This window comes from Triturus cristatus, chromosome 7, assembly GCF_964204655.1.
Source record: "Triturus cristatus chromosome 7, aTriCri1.1, whole genome shotgun sequence".
NCBI lineage: Eukaryota > Metazoa > Chordata > Amphibia > Caudata > Salamandridae > Triturus > Triturus cristatus.
In genome coordinates, this window is record NC_140590.1 from 648,346,330 (window position 1) to 648,367,110 (window position 20,781).

Consider the following 20,781-nt stretch of genomic DNA (forward strand, 5'->3'; position numbering starts at 1 on the left):
TGTCAAAATACAACGCTTCCTACAGGTCAATGTCAATAAGTCGTGTTTTATCACAGTTGTTATTTCTTCTCAGGAGATGTGCATGGTTCATTATATCTGCGGCTGGCACTTCCCGGAATATTGTCACTGACTTAGCAAACTACAGTTGTGGTGCAGATAGGGACTGATCAGCCCATCAAGAGTGTCTATTACACTCGGGCCGTGCATAGACCACGGCTTTGTCCTTTCTGTTCCCACTGCTGCTTCTGTGCAGGGCCGCCTTGCTCGATGCTTGCTGTACTTGATGCTGCCTCGAGCTCTACTTCTACGTCCACTGTCTCGTGCTCAGCATCACTGCTAATAAATGAAATGCCATCTCTATTTTCTTATTGATATTATGTTTGCGGTTTAATATACTGCGAACGTGGCCGAAGGGCATTAGAGCATTTTACAGGAGAACAGATAGTCAACAACTAACGGATCTAAGTCTATCTGACAGATATGTGTATAATCAGCAATTTATATCTGCTTTCACTGCTGTGACAGTTGGGTGAAGCAAACTAAGACTTTTCCTTGGAGTAAGGTGTTGACCTCGGCTGGTGTAAGCTGTCTTGTACTTGGTTACCAAACTCTTTGTGAATGTGGTATAGGTAAATTCGGGGCCAGGACTCAGAGTGCATCATGACTAGAACTAAGATCTGTACAGACATTAGGAGGTACAAATAAAGCTAACACTGCACGTGGGGTTTAGGGTGTTTACCACTTTTTCACCATTCAAAAAAGCTACAGAATTTCTGTAGGTTTCCTATACCTAGTCTGAAATCACACCGGTCTTCACTAGCTCCTGTGGATTTAAATATGTCATCTGTGCATTCAGCAAGTCGTTTTTTCTTTTGCTGATGTCTTCACTAAAGTGTGATTGACAGAACCTTATGGTGTGACGTATTGCCACATAGTAGCATGGTAATGCAGTATACAGTGAAAGAAGAACACCATAGCTCCAACATTGCTCCCTTGTGGCCGCTAAAATATATGCTCAGACACCAACATGGCGTCTGGACATGGCTCTATAATGGTTGTATGAGGCATCACAGTAGTGACTCAGTCTGCCCTCTATTATTGCCTTGAGAGTAAACCCTTAGTTTCCTAATAGTTATCAACTCAATGGAAGGTTTTTCCTCTTTCCTACTAAGTCGAAACAACATTTTTATGCTTCTGCCTTTCCCAGTTTATCTCTTAAGCACTTGTGAAATGACAACATGCTGAGCACCTTTGTTTCCTCAATGGCAACAGCATCAAGGTGTTGGGCTGCAGTCTGTTCTCGGCCAGGTTAGGCCGCGTGAAGATTACAATGAGAGGTCTCCCTCAACCTGTTAAGGTCGGTGCTCAGCAGACGTAACTGAATATGTTTTAGTATCAAACGATAGCTCTGGGACAGGGTTCACACATTTCACTGGGGTTGGCTGGATCCAGCTCAAAAATAGCTGCCAGATCTGAGATACAAATAAATCCTTCACATTTCCAGCACTCATAGCACCATTTTCCTGTGATGGTGGTTGTGGTAATGGTTAAATTCATTCATAACCAAGATGGACGTCTTCTCAGTTTGTTCTGACAGAGCTTCTGTATCCAAGATTGTGTTCATCCATTTTCCTGTGAAATAATTTCCTGTTCTGCTTATATATGAGGAAGCTTGGAGCTAAGAAGTATGTATCATTGTTTACCCTCTTTCTCTACTCTAACTCATGGTAGTTTTAGAGTCTTCCTTCATACTCTTTTAAAGCTCTTCATCTTCATTTTCAGCCAAGAAATATCAATTTTGTCAAGGAGGTTTTTCTCTGCACTTAGTTGCTTTTTCCTCCCAACTAGGACTCTTTTAAGGAGACACATGATATCTTTTGCATGTATGTTAAGTGTAGTGTGGCGCCATGGATCCTCAGAGGAGTCACCCTTTCTTTGGACAGTCACAAAGGAAACAAGCGACTGTCACTGCATCAAGCCCTTGTCAGATATGGGAAGTTCTTTGCTCTTTCAAGGAGAATGTTTCATCTTTTATTTACATGCAGCATATCTCTTTGCAGTAGGCCTGTGGTTTGGTGTTGTTATGTTCTTATTCATTAAAGTAAGAAGTTGGGGGAAAAAATAACCATCATAGGCCATGGAGGCTGAACCTCCATTTGAGAAGTGCCATATTTTGCGCTTGGCCGCTACATGAGCTGTGCCAGTTCATAATAGCCTGAGTGTATGGCTCAGCCATAACGTCAGACAGAAATTGAATGCATTCCTTAGAGTTTTGAACGCATCATGATTCTGCCGGCACCGAGCCCCAGTATTATTCAACTGTGTCTGCCCAAATCAGCATTTGGGGATGTGGAACATAGCTTATACAATGAAAAGTTAAGATTGTCCATTCCTTGCTGTCTTCAGATGGATTTTGAATTCACTGAACTTTCATTCTTGATCAGGTTACTTATTTAGATGGTTTAGCATTGGTTAAAATAGTTAGACCCTGCATTGGTCTCTGAAGCTAAGGAGAAAATGTGCTGCCCAGCATCCTTCTAAAAGTGGTCAAAAGCGGGTCAAGCTACTATTTATAGATTCAGGTTAGAGATGAAGTGTCTCCAGAGAACAGAAGTGATGCCCATATAGCTTGCATCAAACGTATGGATGTATTTTTGCAACTCTGTTTTCAGTCATCTGATTCACAATCCCTTTTTCTGGAAGCATTCAGCTGAATAGCAAAAGGATTTAAATCATTGCTTTACAGCTTTGAGCTAACGGGGCCATGCTTGACTCTGGTGTAACTCTCGCCCAACAACCTGTAAACCACAACCTTGATTCATTTTTGTATACCAGTTTGGAACTGCCATTAAATCAACTCAGAGCCAACACGCTGGCCTCCTTGAAGCATCAGCTCATTTTTTGTGATGCTCAACTGAACTTTTTCATTCCTTTTCAGAAATGGTCTTAGTCAATCAAGGGCTTGAAAACCAGCTACTTTCCAGTTGTACTAGAAAATCTTTGGAATGTTCCATGTTCCAGCCTTCCATGTTGTCGTTCCGTAAGCCAGACTCACAAACAAGGAAAGGCAGATTCAGTTGAGTTTTTAAATATCTTTAGAAAGAAAGCCTTATTCTAGTATGCTGTAGATATGTATCTCTGCACTCAGTTTAACATCTCTTTGCCCTGGATGCAAGCTGCTTGCTAGTTTTCTATTGCAAGGCTTCAGTCTATCAGCCCATTGAAATTAGGGAAACATTCACTGACACTGACACAGTTCCCCAGCGAGGTGGGAAGGTTAGGGCTGGACCCTTTCACCTCATGTGTAGTTGTAGACATCTGGGACTCCATTTATTTTATTTGAAGGTTTTATATAGCGCGAACATGACCCTTGCGGGTATCAGAGCGCTTTACAAGGGCATATATTGATGGGGACTCCCTCCTGGAGCCCTCTGGAGGTTGCCTGGCTGACCTCCCCTTCCCCCATGTCTATTTTACTTGTGAATAGGCCATACCGAAAAATACCACGTGGAAGTGATCATTGACTGGTGTTGGTTAACCTGTTCTTTTTAGTTTACGTGTTTCTCGTCCCTCCCCTCTTTTATTTCTGTGCAAGTATTGGCTATTTATTAGGCGTCATAATTTTCCTTTGTCTTCTCTTAATGATTCACCTTCCACCCAGTTGGTCTGGACAGCCTTGATATTACAAGTGGTGTAGATTCCACACTAATTGTACGTGGTGCCTTTTATGGCGAATCATTGTATGAAGCCATATTGCTCATTGTGAACTTGTTATACTTTGGTTGGTGATGTTATTTTTGTATACCTGTCTACACCCTCGGGTGTCTATTTTAAATGCGAATAAACAGAGGTTTAAAAAAGGAAAAGAAAAAGCTCAAGTAAGATTGATCCACTTGCGTCCTTTCTTAAACCTGCTTTAACAAAATGACTTCGAAATTCCCCACAGGACTACCTTTATTGAAGCAATACATCTTGTGTGATTGAATAAAGTGGAGGTTGCTCTGTTGGCTTGCTCTGTGCTAACTCATACCAGTGGATTCTGAAAGCAATCCTCGGTGTTCTTTTACCAAATATGGGTTGCCGTTACTAGACTACGTTTCCACCAAGCACAGCTGATTTTCCTGTAGCATGTGTCTTGGATAGGAAGTGGGTCATAGCTGGAACTGATCACGCATGTTCAGGCATCAGTCAATTTTTCAATATAGACCTCACATCACAGGAAATAGTGAAAACGATTCTTCTTTCTTTATGAGCTTATACGTTTGCAATAAGCATAAATCCTTTATCATTCTCAGAAACTTTGATCAAAGTTGTCCCCAATTTTTATGATTTTTATAGGGGCCGCAGATGGAGAGAAATTTCTTTTTTAGCCCTCTAAAACATGTTTGGTGTGGTTTAATCATGCATTTGTGTTTCTTATATTCTTCAAAAAGTAGTAGTATTTCTTGCACTCATTATTAACAATAACAAAATAATAAAAGACTAAATAAAGTTAGAAATGTACACTTTCTAGATGTTTCACTACCCTAGAAACTAGTTGCAATACCTTTTGTCTTCACTTTGTTTCCTTAATGTAATTTAAAACACCACTGATGAGAAGTACTGGAAGGACAAATAGGTCTTGCTTTGTCAGACGTGCATTTTTCTTTTTCAGTTATGTGCACAGTACAATTGGCAACACTTAAGAATATATAAATAAAAAACTGTGGCACTGCGGTGTACTCCTGTACAGGTGGCTCTGCATATGTGATCTGAAAGAGACAATTAGATATAGATTCCTTACCTTAGAATTATCCCCAGGCGTCAGACTGGATCCGTAGAAATCTTTTCGTAGCAGTACCCCTACGCGTCGGTAGGTGGCGTTGGTCTACTCCGCATTCGTCATTGGCGTCGTGATCGCCGGCATGACGTCGTGGTATCTACTTAGACGCCGTCCTCACATGCTGACGTCAGTTCTTTACACGACATTCCATGCCAGAAGCGCAGAGCCATGCAAGACACTGATTGACTACTGATGCACAAAACTAGGGCCCTGAAAGGGAGTCCTTTACCCTAGAAGTCAGTTAGCAGAATGGGGAGGATGGGTGGGGCGGTAAGGAATCTATAACTAATATATGTCTCTTACAGATATATCGTTACTGAAGGTAAGCAACTTGTTCATCTAAAAGTGACAATTAGTTATAGAATCCTTACCTTAGAATAGGTACCCCAGCAATACCAACCCTGGTAGTGGGTCTGCGAACTAAGTTCACACCAGAAAGTCCTGGAGAACTGAACGGCCAAAGAAGCCGTCTCTCCGGACTTGGCTGTCCAGGCAGTAGTGTTTAGTGAATGTGTGCAGGATTGCCCACATGGCTGCTTGGCAGATGTCACTGAGGGGGACACCACGTCCCAAAGCAGTAGTGGCTGTCGTCGCCCTGGTGTAATGGGCACGCAGTCCTACCGGAGGTTCCTTCTTTGCCAAGGAATAAGAAATTGTGATGTAAATCCAGTATTTGTAAAGCGCACAGCTACCCGTAGGCATCCCGCTGCTGGGGGCCCTCGGGAAGATTAAGCGAGGTATTGCCCAGAGTCACATGGTGCTGGGCTAACCTGCCGCTGGTGCCGGGGTTCGAACCGTGATCCCCAGCGTCCAACGTCAGTCGCCCTGGCCGCTGCACCACACCTCTTCCACTGATGCAAAGAACGACCCACCGAGAGATGGTCCGTTTTTGCGCGGCCCGACCTTTCTTGGCACCCACATATCCAACAAAGAGCTGGTCATCCACCGGTAATTGTTTTGTGCGATCCAGATAGAAAGATGGCGCACGTTTTGGATCCAAATGGTGGAGCCTCTCTTCCTCCTTTGAAGGATACGGGGGCGGGAAGAAGGTGGGCAAAGTGATGGTCTGTCCAATGTGGAAAGAGGTAACCACTTTACTTTGGGGAGGAAATAAGGTTGAGGTCTAAGGACAACCTTGTCCGGATAAACAGAAAGGAAAGGAGGCTTCGAAGAGAGAGCCTGAAGCTCACTCACCCTGCGAGCATAGGTAATGGCAATCATAAAAACAGTTTTTAAAAGTTAAGAGTCTAAGAGGACAATTATGTAGCAGCTCGAAAGGAGTGCACATAAGGTAAGTCAAAACAAGGTTCAAATCCCACTGGGGCATTACGAAAGGAATGGGAGGAAAGAGATAAGTAATGCCCTCAAGGAATCTATTTACAACAGGGGACTTGAAAAGAGAAGGCTGATCAGGAAGCCGAAGAAAGGCTGAAATAGCCCATAGATAGCTCTAAAGAGTGCCCCAGAGCAGAACCCTGCTGGGCCAAGTAAAGGAGGAACAAAAGAACCTCAGAAAGGGGATCCACAGCCTTTGCTGTGCGCCATGCCACCAATTTGTTCCATCTACAGGCGTATTCCGTTTTAGTGGAGGGATGCCTGGCTGCCAAGATAACATTACAGACTTCAGGAGGAAGGTCGAAAGCTGTCTACTATCGCCGCTCAATCTGCACGCAAGGAGGTGGCGGCTGGACATGTTCGGGTGGAGGACCGTCCTCTGCTGCTGTGACTGAAGATCCTCCCGAAGAGGCAGTCTGATTGGAGGATCGATGGCCATGTGTAAGAGCATGGGATGCCAGGGCCTGAGTATTTGCTTATGTATATATTTAGTTTGGAATTCAGTAGACTGGCAAAACCGCTGAAGATGTCTTTAGGCCAGACCTGAATACAAATCCACAATAATTGGAACTTCAGTATTGTTGGTGTGCAGTAGTTTGAAAATTAATCAAAAAGTCCCCATATAAATGTTCCTGCCACAAGGTAAGAATATAAGGTATGCCTATTCTGCACTACTTCAACCAGTAGCTTGTGAGCTACTGGTAGCTCTTCAGTTACCTGAACCTTGCTGTGCCCAATAAACTGATATATATATATATTTTTTTAATTTTTGTATAGCGCCTATCACCACCGGTCTCTAAGCGCTTAAACAGAAAGAACACAACATACTGTCACCCCGAAGCCCTCTACTGTCTCCGATTAGGCCGAGGATATAGCTTTTTTAAAAAGGTGCGTCTTGAGTTTTTTCCTGAAGGAAAGTAGCTGTGTATCTTCCTTCAGACTGGCCGGTAGCGCATTCCAGAGTTGCGGAAGAATCACCGAAAAGGCCTTGCCTCCTTTAGATTTTAATTTAACTCTGGGTTGAATCAGGTTGGAGGCTTGACCTGAGCGCAAAGTTCTGCCAGGGACATACCTCCTCAGGCGCTGCTTAATGTACTCTGGGGCTTTGCCCCAGAGTGCCTTATGCGCCACACAAAGACATTTAAATTGAATTCTGAACTTCACAGGCAGCCAGTGCAGCTTCCAGAGGAGTGGGGTTGCATGGGCGTTTCTCGGTAGAGAAAAAATCAACCTGGCTGCATCATTCTGTAAGACCTGCAACTTCCTCAGCAACTTCTGTGGTATACCCAGATACAGAGCGTTGCCGTAGTCTAGCCTCGAGATGACTGTGGCAGAGACGATGGTTTGTAGGGTGGAGGCTGAAAGAATGGAAGTCAGCTTGCGTAGTTGCCTCATCACACCCGTGCAGGAGCCCACCACCGCCAAGACTTGAGGGGCCATGGTGAGGTCTGCATCAATTTTAAGGCCTAGACTTTTTACCACTGTACCGGGAGAGGGGGTTCTTCCTAATTCCGGGGGCCAGTATAGATCACCCCAGGGATTAGCCTGGTTGGTGAGCACCAGCACCTCCGTTTTCTCAGCATTCACTTTCAAAAGGTTGTCAGTCATCCAATTGACCGTGAATCTGAGCACGTTCCTCACTGATTCCTGGACCTCCTTAGTTTCGTCTAGCTGCACCAGTAGCTGAGTATCGTCTGCGTAGTTAAAGATTTCACAACTCCTACGCGAGAGCTCCTCCATCAGCGGTTGCAGGTAGATGTTGAAGAGTAGGGGGGAGAGAGCGGACCCCTGGGGTACACCCCATGTCACTTCATTAATCCCAGACAACTGGTCCCCCATCTGAACCCTCTGAGTACGCCCTGACAGGAAGGATTCAAGCCACTTGAGCGCCTGTCCTATTATCCCCCGCTTGGCGATACGGTCCAGCAGGATGCTGCCGACAGGTCTAATAGAATCAGAGCGCATGGTTGTTTCTTGTCGGCTCTTATTCTCAGTTCATCGGTGACCGTGGCCATAACTAGTTCTGTACTACGCTGTGGCCGGAACCCAGCCTGCCTAGCCTGGAGTAGATGGTGTTCCTCCAGATAGCTGGCTAAGGTGTTTAAGACGTGCTTTTCTAGAATCTTACTCATAAGTGGCAACTGGGAGATAGGCCTATAGTTTTTCAGTACCCTAGCATCGGCACCCAATTTCTTAAGAAGTGGGGAGACTCTAGCTTCCTTCAACTGGACTGGCAGGTAGCCCGCTTCTGAGGGGTTCAGTAGGCTCAGCAACTGAAGCTGAATACCAGGTAAGGCCAGTTAAAAAAATTTTGGGGGACAGGGGTCTGTGCTGGAGCCTGATTTAACATGGCCGACAAGCTCCGCCAGTCGCTGTTCATCAATATAAGGGAAACTACTCAAGACCCCGATTTCCGGCTGACTGTCTGGGCAGGATGGCGGAGACAATCCAGCTGGAATCATGGTAATGTCTTTTAAGATGTCCTGAACCTTCTGAAGGAAAAAGCCTTGAAAGGTATCACAATCAGGCTGATCATCCGCAGGCTTTTTCTCACTTAGCTGTGTAAGTTCTCTTAAGATCATAAAGGTCTCCCTTTGTTTGTTTGTGGCCTCCCTAATTCTGTTTTCATAGAAGGCGGATTTCCTCACCAGAATATCCGTCTTATAACTGGCCAGGAGTGATTTAAAGGTTAGTGACTCTGCTGGACAGTAGTTAAGTCTCCATCTTCGCTCGGCCTTACGAAGGGCTTGTTTCTTTTCCTTGAGCGAGGCGTCAAACCATGGAGCTCCCTTTCCCTTTGTTCTGGTCCTCTCCAAACGCTCCGGGGCAAGTTTATCTAAAGCAGACCGGATCCAGGTCATCAGGGCAGTAGTATCAGAGTCCAGGTTCGTCAGTGTCATCTTGGGGGGAGGAGAGGAAAGCAGGGTCGAGACTAAGGAAACAGCCTCAATCTTCTTCCAAGACCTAACTTTCCTCCTCAGTTGCTTTGAGACAGCCGGTAAGGGATCCCCCGGAACCCAGCACTTTATTAGGGAATGGTCTGACCAAATGCAAGGGATAACTTCAGTTATTTCCATAAGGGACAGAGAGGACCAGACAAGATCAAGTGTGTGGCCCTTCACATGGGTCGGACCCGTTACTAGTTGTTGTAAATTCAGAGCGGATAGATTGGTTTCAAACTATGTCACCGTGGGCTCTCTGGGAACCTTGTCCCAATGGTAATTGAAGTCACCTACCACAATAAGAGACATTATATCTGGAGGCTAAGTCTGTCAGTAGTTCAAAGAAGATGACATTAAATTCAGGTGAACTCTGAGGTGGGCGATATACTAACAGTAGCAGGATGCATGAGGATTTAAGTGATATTTTTATCCCTAACAGCTCTGCACAATCACAATTTTCTGCTACAATTTGTGTCACTTTGAGACTCTTTTTGAACACCACCCCCTCTGATGTCATTGGGGCGATTGTACCAAAGCGCGTCAAACTCAGGAGGCAGGGCTGCTAGAACGTCCGGAGTCGAAGACGTGCCCAGCCATGTCTCTGAGAGAGCAAGGATGTCAATCTCACCCTCGGCCAGAAGTGAGAATACCTCTAGGTGATGCTTTTGCAGGGAGCGAGTATTTAATGTGGCAATGATTAGGCCTTGAGTCCTCGTACGGGTCAGTGCATCCTCTCCCTGCAACAAAGCCTCAGACCGTAGTTTAGTGTAGGTTAACCTATCTAACACCATGTTACCTGTGTTAAGAGACCTGAGAAGATCGGGCGAGTATACATGAGAACGGCCAGGGGGGATGGCCCCTGGGCCCGTTCTGGCCCGGACGGGCCCAGACGGGCTTTCCTCTGGCGCTCCTCCGGCGCGACGCTGCGCGCGACCATTACAGTGCCCTAAATAGCGTATGGCAAGGGCTGCTCGTCCAGACTAAAGCGCTAGCCCCGGAAGCGTCGTGGGAGCGCTTCAGACCCACACCCAAAATGGCGGTCGGGAGCAAGGGAGCGCGAAAACACCCAAATGGTGAGTTTGTGCAAACAAGTTAATGTGCAGGCGTTACAGTCCAATCTGGATATGGAAGCTTTTGCTTGGTTAAATTGATATATGTAAAGCAAAATAAAAAAGTGTGTTGTAGATGAAAATGTGTGTATTTTCAGCACTGCTAAGCTGGTGTTTGGAGAAAAATGGTTGAATTTCCAAACTGCATCCGGTATTGGATCTTTCATAGATCCATATGCTTGAATCATCCCCACCGTCGAGGTGGGAGTCTCACTGTACAATTATAATAGTAGTAATCCATATCATCATAGGCAATAATGCATTGCACAGTCATTGTAGGAGCAAATCCATATCCTTTTGTAAAAAAAGAACCAAAGTTGAAACACAGCCAATCAGACACAAGCACCCTCTATAGAGAGGCAAGACCCTCCGATTTTCAACTGCACGTCGTTGTGACAGGGAGTCTCCTTGAGGTCTGTTCAGTTTTTCTCTTCATTTTGGATTTCTGTGAGTACATGATGTCTGATTCTTTAAAAAAAAGGACTCTTCAGGGCTTGTGGGTCATGTGGGATGAAAAATCTGCATTTTGAAGATCCCCACAAGGATTGTATTTATTGCCTGAACCCTCTTCACAAAGTAAAGGACTGTAGAATCAGCAGAACCGTTTCCTCTAAGACTTTGAAAGACAGGGAAGGCAGATTGCTTATGTGAGAAGTTGGCCTGATGTATGATGTCACTAGTTCTAGTGTACACCTTATATCAGTCCAAACAACCCTTATGGTGATTGGTTGTAAAGTCAACCTTATAGACCAGCTATCCTAGTGGTAGCATGGACAAGAGCAGTCTTAGGCTAAACTCTGAATGGCATGTGAAGCCAGCTGTGATACCATATATAATCCCTTGAATACCAAATGAAAGGACACCACAACAGATATATATATAAAATAAAGTGTATTTATTCTAGTCAAACCCTCAGCACTCTTTATGAGATTAGAGGTAAGTACAACACAGTCTTATTTATGCATACATTAAGTCACACAGGTAAGTAATACAGTTAGGCCCTAGGGGCCACGCAAACCATATACTAAGTAAGTGGTATAAGGACCACTGTCACGGAAATAGGATAGGCCTAGGCCTAGGGAATCGCTGGGGCTACACTACACTAGCAACAGTTAGGAAGTGGGAGGCCCACGGGATTCAGGTGCAGAGTGGAAACACTCACGCGTAATGCGTAAAAGTCGATAGAAATATTAGTTGTTAGAAATTAACAGTTTAAGGACACTTCTGAAGCAGCTAGAGAGTCGAGACTCGGAAACTAGACCCTGGGATAGTCACTACCCTTGTGAGCACCGAAGTACCCAAGTTACCTAGCCCACAGGCTGCGGGTGCATAGGTGTGAACTTGCGTCGGGTTTCGTCGTGGACTTCTATGGATGCCTGAAGGAAAGATGCTGACAGGCAGTCAGTGAAGAGTGTCCGGTGGATCCCAAGGCTGGGATCAAGAAGAGAGGAGACCTGCAAGCAGAAGGGACAGAGTCAAGGTCACTAGCCAGTGACCACGTGGAACCAGGAAGGAACCAGGCGATGTCGTGAAGATTGCAGGTGAAGGTGAAGCTTGTCGCTGCAGCCACGAGGACCAGGGAACGTCGAGGACGACCAGGACCAGGAGGCGAGCTGTCCCACGAAGGCTCTTGCTGTCGGCGGCGTCGAAGTTGGACTAGGACTCACCAAGCCTTGGCAAGCGGAACCCACGAAGAACGGAGGACTTGCTTCTGGTGCAGACCAGGAAGGTCTGGGGTGCTTCTCTTTTGCAAGGAAGCGGGAGCCAGTCTGGAGGAGCCAAACCAGCAGTGAAGATTTCTGGATGCGTCGTCACAAAGGCCACTAGCCAACGGGCAAGCAACCGGACAGACGCGGCAAGCAGGAAAATGCAGAAGGGCCCCACGCAGGACTCGTGGAGTGTGGGGGGCTGATCTTCGGTGCAGATGGTGCTTGGGGTTGGGGCTTCTCAATCCCCGGTGCACAACTTCGAGGGTGCCTCAGAAGCTGCGCTGGAAGGTACTAGCCACTTTTCCCAGGTAGCCGGTCCCACGTCTCTCGTCGCCTCCACGGATCTCAGCTCGGCTGTGGATGTGGATTAGGGTCGGAGAAGTCTGGAAGTCAAGGCTCTGGTCGGGCTCTGCAGTCGGTCCCTCGTAGAACTTCAGCAAAGCAAAGGGTAGTCTCTTGATGGTGCCTGTTTGCACAGGGTAGCCACTCCTTGGCCACAAGGGAGATTCTTCAGTCTTCTTCTTTCGTCGAATGTCGAAGGTCCAGAGTTTCTGTTCAAGTTGCAGGTTCAGGATAATCTAATCTCCTGGGGCCCAGCTACCACTCTTATACTAATCTGGGGGGCTGGGTTACCTGCTAGATCACGCCTTATGGGTGGGACCTGGGAGGGGGGTGGTTACACCCCCTTCTCTTTGTCCAGTTTCGCGCCAGGACTGGGGCTGGTGTGCCCCAGCACCGGTTTGAACTGGACTATGCATGGGACACCTTGTGTGCCCCAGGCATGTCTCATTCCTTTCAGCCCTCCCTGCCCCAATACACTAAAGTCTGTCTGGGGAGGTGCTAGCACCTCCCCAAGCAGGAAACCTATTGTCCAAGCCTCCCTTGCCGGGATCACTCCCAGCAGCAGGAGGTCAGACTTGTGTCTGTGGCAGCAGCATCCATTTTGTGATGCTGAGGCTTTGGTTAGAGTTAAACAGCAAAGTAGGATTTTAACATGTCTCTCCCTCTAGAAGGGAGGAATAATATCCTCATCACCAGAAATGGTATGGGGGTATTATTCCAAAGTGCTAGACACCTTACACGACATGTTTTGATAAAGCCAAACCATAGTTACCATAACCGTTTAAGATTATAAGGCACTTTAAGAGTATATGGTAGGCTATATCATAGAACAGCTATAAGGACATGATTCCGAAAGCTGCAGACCGGCTCAGCTCATGCTAGAGCACCATCTCACATGTTACCAAGCACTCTGCCTCCAGGATTGTTAAGGCCCGCCATAGGCGTGACTGATAGGTACACATGTGTCTATATATAAGGGTAGATATAGGCATACTATATCTAAGCAAGGGGTGATTACACGACCTTGCCCCAGCTGAGTGATCAGCCAGTTGTGTCTGATTGGAAGGCCAGACCAGGGGTGGCATAATACATGCTGCAGCCCCTGGGAGGCCTAGGGTACACCTATGCCCTGGATACCTAGGGTACACTGTACAGGGTCCAATAAGGGGATCCTTACCAATTGGGAATGTACCTAGGGTACATGGAGTCCATTTTAAAGAGAGAGCAGTCAGCCTGAGACCCTGAATGGCAGGATCTCAGGCCAACTAAGTCGAAAAACCAGCTAGACACTAGGCAAAAAGTTGGGGGTAACCATAGTCAGATATCCACCTTCCTACACAACCCCCCCCCCAAACGAAAGGAGATAAAGCTGGCCTTGACAAGGTAAGCCTCTATTGCCTAAGTGGCCATATAAGGAAGAACCAGCACTGGCATGGTTACCCCCTGTCTCATGGTCCACTAAGCAATCCCTCATCCTAAAGGTATCATAGGATCTCCACCATAGGGAATCTCTACCTTTGGTGTGTCTTTGCAAAGTAAAAGGCTGGTGTTGAGATGGAGTACTGAAGTGAGTGTCCTCAAAGTGAGGCCTCAGCTTCCTCCAATCATCCTCCACCATGGATGCCTTTCTTTCTTTCACTGAGTTGCACTGTGCTCTCAGGGTCAGCCTCTGGCTACCTAAAGCTGGAGGCTGGGTCCCTTTTGTGGGCTTACTGGAGGGACAGGTCAGGTTTGGGGCCCTAAGGTCCCATGTTTGCCTGTGCCCAACAGAATCCCTCTGGGGGAGGTCCCTAACTACCTGTAAAGGGGATCCCTCAGGAATGTTTTTACCCATCACCTGGCTAGGGCTACTAGCCAGGCAATCCTCATTCTTTTGATGGGGGGGTTCTTGTGGACAGGGGCCCTCTTGGGGTCCACTGGCCTCCCTGACCTCTGCAGCCCTGGGCTGACTGAGGCAGGGTAGAGAGAGGCAGGCTACCTGCACCAGACTGGGTCCCACCTTGGAAGGGGCCACTGACATCAGGGGCTCTACCAGGCTAGGCCTGGCAACCTCTGGGGCAGTTCCTTCACAAGGGGTGAGGTCAGATCCCTGAGGAGGCTGACCTTTTCCTAATGTCTGGGGAGAGGGAGACTTTTCTTCCTCCCCACTACTCTCTGTATGTGTGGAGTGATCCATAGTTTCAGGCTTCACTACACCTATTTCAGTCTGAGTATGGGCTGAGACCATTACAGCCTTGCCAACCTTTTCAGGGAGGCACTCAGTTTGGGTTTGAGCTGTGACTGTCACAGCTCTGCCAATCTCTACAGGGAAGTCTGTCTTTGCCTGGGCTGTGGCTACCACTGCCCTTCCAACCTTTTCAGGGAGGAAATCTACTTGGACAGGGGTTGTGGCTGGCACAACCCCACTACCCTTTTGTGAAAGGCCTACCATTTTAGAATGGGTGTCTTGGTCAACTCCAGCCCGAGCTGAGAGTTCTAAGTCATTCCCCAGTAAGCAGTCCACAGGCAAGGTTGGAGACACTGCCACCCTTTTAGGGCCAGTGACACCTCCCCAGCTAAGACATACCTCTGCCATGGGATGACTGTTCTGTTTGCCATCAATGTTAGTTACCTGGTATGAGAAACCAGGCAAAAGCTGCTCAGAGGGAACTAGCCTATGGGTCACCATAGTGATGCTAGCTCCAGTGTCTCTGTAGGCCTCAGCTTTTCTACCATTGGTGTAGGGCTCCTGTCTGTACCTACCCAAAGTGTTGGGACAGGCAGTGAAGTTGGCAAACCCCATGCCACCATCACATACAAGAGTAGCTGCTGTAGGGGAATTGGCTAAGCCAGGGTCCCCCTGTGTTCCCCAAGAAAACCCAACCAAATTTTTGGGGGCACTCCCACCACCTGGGGGATTACTGCTGACAGTAATAGCTGGTGTGACAGGAGTAGTTGGAGGAACAGTTTTGTTTTTAGCCTTTGGGCAACTGCTGTCAGTTTTGCAATGCCCAGGAGTTTTACACTCATGGCAGTAAGGCTTTTTAACTGTGGTAGAGGAGGGAGCTTGAGACCCACCACCCTGTGCGGAGTTTTGGGGCCCTGAGGAAGATTTCTCTTTTGCTTTATCCCCACCCTTCTCTTGAGGATTGGTGTTATCTTTCTTTTGGTCACCACCCTGATTTTTAGGCCTAATCCTGGTCCTGACCCATTTATCTGCCCTCTTTCCCAATTCTTGGGGAGAGGTCAAATCTGAGTCTACCAGGTGTTGATGGAGAAGCTGGTTCTGACAATTACTAAGGATCTGCTCCCTCATAATCAAGTTGTACAATCATGTATAGTCCTGCACCTTGCTGCCAGTTAACCAACCTTCCAAAGCCTTAGTGGCACAATCCACAAAATCAGACCAGTCCTGAGTCTGTGTCTTCTGGGTGTCTCTGAACAACAACCTATATTGCTCAGTGGTTAAGCCAAACCCATCTATCAGAGCACTCTTCAGGACTTTGTAATTGTTCGCATCCTCCTCACTGACTGTGAGGAGCTTGTCTCTACCTTTGTCAGAAAAGGAGAGCCACAAGATAGCTGCCCACTGACTCTGGGGTACCTGCTGTACTTTGCAGGCCCTCTCCAAAGCAGTCATCCACTTGTGGATGTCATCCCCATTCTGATATGGGGGGACTATCTTGCTTAGGTTTCTATGGTCATAAGACCTATCCCTATCTCTAGGAATGTTGCTGCCACCAGTGGGTTCTGACCCACTCAATTTTTTTTCTCTAGCCAGAGCAAGCTTCTCCTTGGCAAGGGCAAGTTCTTCCCTCTGAATCCTCAGATTAGCTTCCCTCATTCTGGCTTCATGCTCCTTTCTGTCAGGGGAAGTCATTCCCCTGTGAGATGAAGCATTGGAGCTTCTTGAGTGATAGGAGTGGAGAGAGTCCCCTGAGGGAGATCTACCCCTCCTATCTCTCTTTTTAAGATTACTTGGGGGCCTGTAAGGGAAGCTCCCATGCAAGCTTAAGTTAGCCTGACTAAGTCTTCTGACTGGGGTCTTGCTACCTCCCTCTTCCTCTGAGGTCTCTTCTAACTCATCTGTATCAGTTAAGTCAGGGGTCTCTTCTGTGGAGGGGAGGCCCTTATCTACAGCTATGGCACCATACTTGGCAGCTCTTTCAGCATCATAGGCCTCCAGAAGCTCCACTAGCTGTCTAAGGGTAGGGTTGGAACCCTGTTTTAATCTCCTGGAGGTACACAGTTGTCTCATCTCCTGGAAAGTGAATGCATCATATATAGAGGGAATCTGTCCAGGATTCTCCTCTCCTGAGGGAGTATCAGTGTGATCTCCAATCAGGGACATGATTCTAGTGAGGGTGTGGTGTGTGCACCTACCTACACTAGTTGTATCTACTAAACCTCTCTGGTAGTTGTAGTCAGGGTGTGTTACTCCCTTCAACCTACAACCACTAAGTCCAGTAGGACTTAAGTATTATAATCTATGTTATATGTACCTAAACAATATCTGTGTGATCTTTCAATTTAGTATCTCAAGATTACAATGGTATTACAACAGCAAGCTCAGATCCCAACCGCTGCTCACCAATGTGAGAAGTTGGCCTGATGTATGATGTCACTAGTTCTAGTGTACACCTTATATCAGTCCAAACAACCCTTATGGTGATTGTTTGTAAAGTCAACCTTATAGACCAGCTATCCTAGTGGTAGCATGGACAAGAGCAGTCTTAGGCTAAACTCTGAATGGCATGTGAAGCCAGCTGTGATACCATATATAATCCCTTGAATACCAAATGAAAGGACACCACAACAGATATATATATAAAATAAAGTGTATTTATTCTAGTCAAACCCTCAGCACTCTTTATGAGATTAGAGGTAAGTACAACACAGTCTTATTTATGCATACATTAAGTCACACAGGTAAGTAATACAGTTAGGCCCTAGGGGCCACGCAAACCATATACTAAGTAAGTGGTATAAGGACCACTGTCACGGAAATAGGATAGGCCTAGGCCTAGGGAATCGCTGGGGCTACACTACACTAGCAACAGTTAGGAAGTGGGAGGCCCACGGGATTCAGGTGCAGAGTGGAAACACTCACGCGTAATGCGTAAAAGTCGATAGAAATAGTAGTTGTTAGAAATTAACAGTTTAAGGACACTTCTGAAGCAGCTAGAGAGTCGAGACTCGGAAACTAGACCCTAGGATAGTCACTACCCTTGTGAGCACCGAAGTACCCAAGTTACCTAGCCCACAGGCTGCGGGTGCATAGGTGTGAACTTGCGTCGGGTTTCGTCGTGGACTTCTATGGATGCCTGAAGGAAAGATGCTGACAGGCAGTCAGTGAAGAGTGTCCGGTGGATCCCAAGGCTGGGATCAAGAAGAGAGGAGACCTGCAAGCAGAAGGGACAGAGTCAAGGTCACTAGCCAGTGACCACGTGGAACCAGGAAGGAACCAGGCGATGTCGTGAAGATTGCAGGTGAAGGTGAAGCTTGTCGCTGCAGCCACGAGGACCAGGGAACGTCGAGGACGACCAGGACCAGGAGGCGAGCTGTCCCACGAAGGCTCTTGCTGTCGGCGGCGTCGAAGTTGGACTAGGACTGACCAAGCCGTGGCAAGCGGAACCCACGAAGAACGGAGGACTTGCTTGTGGTGCAGACCAGGAAGGTCTGGGGTGCTTCTCTTTTGCAAGGAAGCGGGAGCCAGTCTGGAGGAGCCAAACCAGCAGTGAAGATTTCTGGATGCGTCGTCACAAAGGCCACTAGCCAACGGGCAAGCAACCGGACAGACGCGGCAAGCAGGAAAATGCAGAAGGGCCCCACGCAGGACTCGTGGAGTGTGGGGGGCTGATCTTCGGTGCAGATGGTGCTTGGGGTTGGGGCTTCTCAATCCCCGGCGCACAACTTCAAGGGTGCCTCAGAAGCTGCGCTGGAAGGTACTAGCCACTTTTCCCAGGTAGCCGGTCCCACGTCTCTCGTCGCCTCCACGGATCTCAGCTCGGCTGTGGATGTGGATCAGGGTCGGAGAAGTCTGGAAGTCAAGGCTCTGGTCGGGCTCTGCGGTCGGTCCCTCGTAGAACTTCAGCAAAGCAAAGGGTAGTCTCTTGATGGTGCCTGTTTGCACAGGGTAGCCACTCCTTGGCCACAAGGGAGATCCTTCAGTCTTCTTCTTTCGTTGAATGTCGAAGGTCCAGAGTTTCTGTTCAAGTTGCAGGTTCAGGATAATCTAATCTCCTGGGGCCCAGCTACCACTCTTATACTAATCTGGGGGGCTGGGTTACCTGCTAGGTCACGCCTTATGGGTGGGACCTGGGAGGGGGGTGGTTACACCCCCTTCCCTTTGTCCAGTTTCGCGCCAGGACTGGGGCTGGTGTGCCCCAGCACCGGTTTGAACTGGACTATGCATGGGACACCTTGTGTGCCCCAGGCATGTCTCATTCCTTTCAGCCCTCCCTGCCCCAATACACTAAAGTCTGTCTGGGGAGGTGCTAGCACCTCCCCAAGCAGGAAACCTATTGTCCAAGCCTCCCTTGCCGGGATCACTCCCAGCAGCAGGAGGTCAGACTTGTGTCTGTGGCAGCAGCATCCATTTTGTGATGCTGAGGCTTTGGTTAGAGTTAAACAGCAAAGTAGGATTTTAACATGTCTCTCCCTCTAGAAGGGAGGAATAATATCCTCATCACCAGAAATGGTATGGGGGTATTATTCCAAAGTGTTAGACACCTTACACGACATGTTTTGATAAAGCCAAACCATAGTTACCATAACCGTTTAAGATTATAAGGCACTTTAAGAGTATATGGTAGGCTATATCATAGAACAGCTATAAGGACATGATTCCGAAAGCTGCAGACAGGCTCAGCTCATGCTAGAGCACCATCTCACATGTTACCAAGCACTCTGCCTCCAGGATTGTTAAGGCCTGCCATAGGAGTGACTGATAGGTACACATGTGTCTATATATAAGGGTAGATATAGGCATACTATATCTAAGCAAGGGGTGATTACACGACCTTGCCCCAGCTGAGTGATCAGCCAGTTGTGTCTGATTGGAAGGCCAGACCAGGGGTGGCATAATACATGCTGCAGCCCCTGGGAGGCCTAGGGTACACCTATGCCCTGGGTACCTAGGGTACACTGTACAGGGTCCAATAAGGTGATCCTTACCAATTGGGAATGTACCTAGGGTACATGGAGTCCATTTTAAAGAGAGAGCAGTCAGCCTGAGACCCTGAATGGCAGGATCTCAGGCCAACTAAGTCGAAAAACCAGCTAGACACTAGGCAAAAAGTTGGGGGTAACCATAGTCAGATATCCACCTTCCTACAGCTTATCTGGCTGGAAAGGCTAAAATCAAAAGCCTCTGTACTTTCTGATGAGGAAGGCAGTGTTAGTTCGCAGGCATCAGTCCAGCTATCTAAGATCTGGGGAATACCCTGAGGGACATAAGAAAGCTTGAAAAAACAGCCATCATGAGTCTGAGCATACTGCCTCTACAAAAGGGAAGCTTCCATTCCCTTCTGAGGAAACATCTGCCTCAAAAACTGCCTGTAAACAGCCTAAATCTGAAAGAAACACGTAGTGATAGATTCCTTACCTTAGAATTACCCCCAGGCATCAGACTGGATCCGGAAAGTTTTCACCAGCAGTACCCCTGCGCGTCGGTAGGCGTCATCGTGCGGCACCACGTGCGACGTTGGCGCCGAGATGACGTCGCTTGAGCTACTTAGACGCGCCAACGCGTGCTGATGTCAGTTCTTTCTTTTTCCGCACCAGCAAGCGCAGATCCGGAAAGAGCAAGTGCCCCCAGTCATTTTTTGACTGCGTTTTTTCGAGACCGTTTGTCCCAATTTCTTCGAGTCGATCGACTCCTGGTGTCTTGGGATTCCCGGCTTCAAGAACTGTGGGGACTGTCACCGCATGATGTCGGTGAAGGACCCACACCGCGTGTGTCTTTACTGCCTGGGGCATGACCATGACTCCAAGTCGTGCCATAACTGCTGGGCCATGGCGCCGAAAACTTTGCGGGAGCGGTCCCGAAAGTTGCTGGAAGTCCGTCAGTCGGCTCCGCGCCGCTCAAGGTCCCGGTCCCATTGGATGTCGAGGGACCGGTCGCGGAGCCCTCACCATCATTCTTCTGGATCTAAGTCTTCGCACTCGGGGTCAGGTAAGTCAAAGCATTCCAAAAAGAAGTCGAAGAAGCGTCGTCGCTCCTCGACTTCCCCTCGCCTGTCGCGGCTGATGGTGCGGGTGGTGACACCCCTGCGGCTCCGGCTGAGACTGCGATGTTGCCTTCGGCCTACCCACCCTTTCCGGGTCCGTCGGCGACGCCTGCTCAGGTGCAAGAGTTTCTTGCTGACATGGCCCGACTCTTTGGGCCGTGTGGCCCCGCCGGTGCGCCTACGGGCCGCGCGGGCCTGACTGGAGGTCCTGTCCTTCCATCGCCGGCAGTTCCGGCCCCGGCATCGCCGACGGCTCCGACCCCGGCGCCACAGGACCTCCCGGGATCCGGGATTGGACCCTGGTCAATGCCG

The 20,781-nt window shown here is 48.0% G+C and overlaps 1 protein-coding gene across 4 annotated transcripts in view; it reads left to right on the forward strand.

Moving 5' to 3' along the window:
* CEP112 (centrosomal protein 112) overlaps nt 1–20,781 on the forward strand; it is a 2,536,355-nt gene that overhangs the window by 699,240 nt on the left and 1,816,334 nt on the right. The window lies entirely within an intron of this gene.